General features: G+C 45.7%; 1 pseudogene; it reads right to left on the bottom strand.

Moving 5' to 3' along the window:
- Positions 1 to 1,674: 1,674 nt before the first annotated feature.
- On the bottom strand, positions 1,675 to 1,792 carry LOC124778638 (annotated as a pseudogene).
- Between the last annotated feature and the right edge of the window lie 3,197 nt (positions 1,793 to 4,989).

Here is a 4,989-nt window from a genome sequence, read left to right as displayed (position 1 = left end):
GTTCTGTCGTTGTAACTAAAAAAATGGGTAATTTTTTTCACCAGACGCGTTTCGCATTATTGATAATAAAGCATCATCAGTGGTGGAGAATTTCGGTTGATATAAGCGATAAATCAACGGAAAATCAGCACCACTGATGATACTTTATATCAATAAGGAGAAACGCGTCTGGTGAAAAAAAAATCACGCATTTTTGTAGTTGCAACGACAGAATAAAATACCCAAGAATCCTAAAAAAGCATTTACAAAGTCTCCTAGCTGCTCCGTGTTGATGGTAGTTTGTTGATATCCCTCACAGTCGGTAGTGCTATCGAGCTGTAGGTTGATAATCTGAAGCTTCTGATGGAACTACAGATAGCTACCACCACTAATGAATGAAACGCAGTGATACCACCGCAATGAATTTATTGTGAACTTCACAGAAATGCACCTCTGATGTTGTTGTTGTTGTGATCTTCAGTCCCGAGACTGGTTTTGTAGTGTTGGCAGAAGGGCCAACACCGTGTTACTAGAGGAGGCCGAAATTCTCACGTTTTAGCTCACGCAGGCTGGCGTGAGGAGGGAAGGACTATGCTGACGTGGGGTCTGGAACATGACAAGGAATTAGAATTCAGAAAGTGGACGTAATTAGTGTGATACTTAACTTTAATTCATTAATGATGAACGTCGCTCTTGACAGTACGCGAGTCACAATATTATCTGTTCAGAATAGTAACTGAATATGGCGCCTTGCTAGGTCGTAGCAAATGACGTAGCTGAAGGCTATGCTAAACTGTCGTCTCGGCAAATGAGAACGTATGTAGACAGTGAACCATCGCTAGCAAAGTCGGCTGTACAACTCGGGCGAGTGCTAGGGAGTCTCTCTAGACTAGTCCTGCCGTGTGGCGGCGCTCGGTCTGCAATCTCTGATAGTGGCGACACATGGGTCCGACGTATACTAACGGACCGCGGCCGATTTAAAGGCTACCACCTAGCAAGTGTGGTGTCTGGCGGTGACACCACAGGTTTGATGCAGCTCTCCAGAATACTCTATCCTGTTCAAGCTATTTCACCTCCCAGTACCTACTGCAACCTACATTCTTCTGAATCTGCTTAGTGTATTCATCTCTTGGTGTCTCTCTACGATTTTTGCTCTCAACGCTGCCCTCCAATACTAAACTGGTGATCCCTTGATGCCTCGGAACATGTCCTGCCAACCGATCCCTTCTCCTAGTCGAGTTGTCCCACAAACTCTGATATTGACGAAGATAATTAACTCGAAAATGGAAACACATAGCTTAAGTGCCTACTGACTGACTTTGCACATCACAAAATTTGCCATACAAAACTGTACTGTTTCGTATTGCTTAGTATACCATACATCATACTTTTTCGTATTACTTCGTATACTTCCGCGTGAGTCTGTCTGCAACGATTATTTAGGAAAACTTTAAATTAATTGCATTATAACAGCTACGTACTCTAAACTCCGTCCGAACAGGCCATGAAGGCCCAACGGTACCGACCGGCCGCCGTGTCATCCTAAGCCCACCGGCGTCACTGGATGCGGATATGGAGGAGCATGTGGTCAGCACACCGCTCTCCCGGCCGTAAATCAGTTTACGTGAGCGGAGCCGCTGCTTCTCAATCAAGAAGCTCCTCAGTTTGCCTCACAAGAGCTGAGTGCACCCCGATTGCCAACAGCGCTCGGCAGACCGGATGGTCACCCATACAAGTGCTAGCCCAGCCCAAAAGCGCTTAACTTCGGTGATCTGACGGGAACCGGTGTTACCACTGCGGTAAGGCCGTTGACTAACAACGCCATAATAATGGCCAATTACTGCTGTACTTCTCCTGACATTTCTACACAAAAATTATTGTTATTAACACTTATAATTAAAATTATGAACCAAATGAAACTATATGGTTCTGGTGACCTTTAATGAAACTGTATGGTTCCGGAGACCTTTTAAACTCTCCAGCATCTATGAATGATAGAACTCTGAAAAGGTCTGTGGCACCAAGTCGTTTCATTTGATTAAATCACGTATGATTGCGTTTCAGGCAGGATCCCCCGTTTCGATCGATGCTGAGGTGCTAGCCCAATATAATTGGCGAGCCTCTGGAATTCGAGTCTGAGGGGAACATCAAGTGGGCTGAAGAGTCAATAGGAATTTGGACTGAGGAGGGAGGCGTGCTAAGGCAGTCCGGGCAGTGGTACAAAACCAATGTGTCAGGGTGGCTTAATGGTTAGCGCATTTTAATAGTGAGCAGGAGACTTCTGTTCGATCCCCGGCCTTGGTACAAATTTTCATTCGTCTCTTGAGTCTGCATAAATACCTCATAAAATTATGGATGTTTGGCGCCCATAGTCTCTGTCGTCCTAGATTTTTATGTCCATGTACAAGATACACAAGTGAGAGAAAACATTGTCATCAGGTCCTTTAGAGCGATTGCGCGTGTTATGGATTCTACAAGTCCTAGGAAGGGTTCTGGAGGTATGAGGCGACTACACCGCACGTAATTCCTACGAATTACGGGCTGGTGATTTGTGGGCACAGAACACGTCAACATGAGTTTACCATCATACTCCTCGAACACTTATCGCGGTCTCGAAGCGTCTTGTCACGGTCCGCGCGGCTCCCCCAGTCGGTGGTTCGAGTCCTCCCTCGGGCATGGTTCAAATGGCTCTGAGCACTATGGGACTTAACATCTTAGGTCATCAGTCCTCTAGAACTTAGAACTACTTCAACCTAACTAACCTAAGGACATCACACACATCCATGCCCGAGGCAGGATTCGAACCTGCGACCGTAGCAGTCCCGCGGTTCCGGCCTGAAGCGCCTAGAACCGCTCGGCCACCGCAGCCGGCTCCCTCGGGCATGGATGTGTGCGTGTCTCGTCCTTAGCGAAAATTAGTTTAAGTTAGATTAAGTAGTGTGTAAGCTTAGGGACCGATGATCTCAGCAGTTTGGTCCCATAAGACCTTACCACAAATTTCCAATTTCGAACAACTGTAGCATGGTTCTGGCCTTGTGCCACGGACGGCTGTCCCCCTCAAAGAAGCCACAGTCGCCGGAGATGCTACCTTGATGCTTCCCACGAAGCCCAGATGAATGTTCCGCAAGTGATAATACTACTCATCAATTGCCTACGTCTGTGGCGCGGTGCATGTTTCCAGCAGCTGTTCGCCTGATGACGATGTGTCCGGAGCCGACAGTCGACCAGCTGTAAAAACAATCGTGTATCATCCGACCATTCGATACGTTTCCTTTGATTCGACGTCCCATCTCGATGATTCCGCGCCCACTGCAGTCGCAACTGACGATGTAGCTGTGTTAACGAGACGACAAATAAGGGGCGTCTGCTGTGGAGCTCCGTGTTCAAAAATACGTTCCGAACAGTGTGATTTTTGTGGATGAAGTGGAGCAGCAGGTTGAACGTGTGGGTACACAGGTGCGTTGTTCTAATGTTAGTTCTTCCATTCTGAGGTGTGAATTGAGACATCAATAAGCGAGCTATCGAATTTTCAGATCTACAATACAACACTATCACAAGTAGAATCATTTACGCCATACGATAAAACCACAGTAGACGAACACTTTCTAACACTATTTTACGCCACCCTGTGTTTGTCTGGAGTGTATCACTGCACGGATGTGAAGCGTGGAACATGAACAGTTCAGACAGGGAGAGACAGAAGTGTTTGAAATGCGGTGGTACTGAAGAATTCTGAAGATTAGATGGGTACATTGGATAGCAAATAGGATGTAATGAATCGAAATGAGGAAAAAAGAAATTTATGGTGGTGGTTCGTGATTCATACGCGGGAGAGGTCCAAACGTCATCGGTTCCATCGGATTAGGGAAGGTTGGGGGAAGAAGTCGGCCTTGCCCTTTCAAAGAAACCATCGTGGCATTTGTCTGAAGTGATTTAGGGCAATCATGAAAAACCTACATCAGGACAGCTGGATGCGGGTTTGATCCGTTGTCCTCCAGAATGCAAGTCCAGTGGGCAAACCACTGTGCCACCTCGCTCGGTAAATTTATGGTACAATTTGACTACAAGTAGGGATCGATTGATGGGACACAACCTGAAGCATCAAGGAACAGGCAGTCTGATAACGGAATACATATATATATATATATATATCTGTGTGTGTGTGTGTGTGTGTGTGTGTGTGTGTGTGTGTGTGAGTGTGAGTGGAGGTGGGAGTGTGGGGTGTAATTGTGGAGCAAGACCAAGCAGGTTCAAATGGATGAAGGATGCGATAGATATTGGTAGAGATGAAGAGGCTTGCACAGGATAGACCAGCATGCAGAGCTGCAGCACACCAGTCTTCGAACTTAAGACCACCATTACAATAGCAACAACAACAACAACAGTCCTTCTTAGGTGCCGACGAAATGAAACAAGTTGTTTTAAGGAAACCGTTTGAGATGGAGCAGAATTTAAGACATTGGACACGAATTACGTGGTAAGTGGGATCAGATCCCCGTTCTGATATCGTCGTGTATATATTTTGTGCGGCGGGTGGCCCACAGCTCGGAAATACTTGAAGAAAGTTACATTTTTGGTATCACAAAGAGCTACTGATGAAGTAAAGCTTTATTCACTTCTCAGTGATTTCTAAAAACTATACTCCGCCCAAACAGGCAGTGAAGGCCCAACCGTACCGACCGGACGCCGTGTCATAATTAGCCTATTGGCGTAACTTCATGCGGGTATGGATAGGCATGTGGTCAGCACACTGTTCTCCCTGCCATATGTCAGTTTACGCAACCGTTTCAATAATTTCACTCCTTTCTATTTACTTTCAACCCTTACACTTCTATTAAACATCTCTGCAGAAATACACGTTCTCAACAAAGTACAAACCTATCCGTACCACTGCATAACACTGCGATGTTCTCTAAATCATTATCTCTATCAGGAACACGACTTTGGATCAATCGTCCTTAGAATATTAGAGAAACTAAAATCCTTTATAACTTCAGCTAATGGCCTAGT

The sequence above is a fragment of the Schistocerca piceifrons genome, chromosome 2, assembly GCF_021461385.2.
Source record: "Schistocerca piceifrons isolate TAMUIC-IGC-003096 chromosome 2, iqSchPice1.1, whole genome shotgun sequence".
Classification (NCBI taxonomy): Eukaryota; Metazoa; Arthropoda; class Insecta; order Orthoptera; family Acrididae; genus Schistocerca; species Schistocerca piceifrons.
Note: the sequence above shows the minus strand (reverse complement) of the source record. Positions and strands in the feature narration are given on the sequence as shown.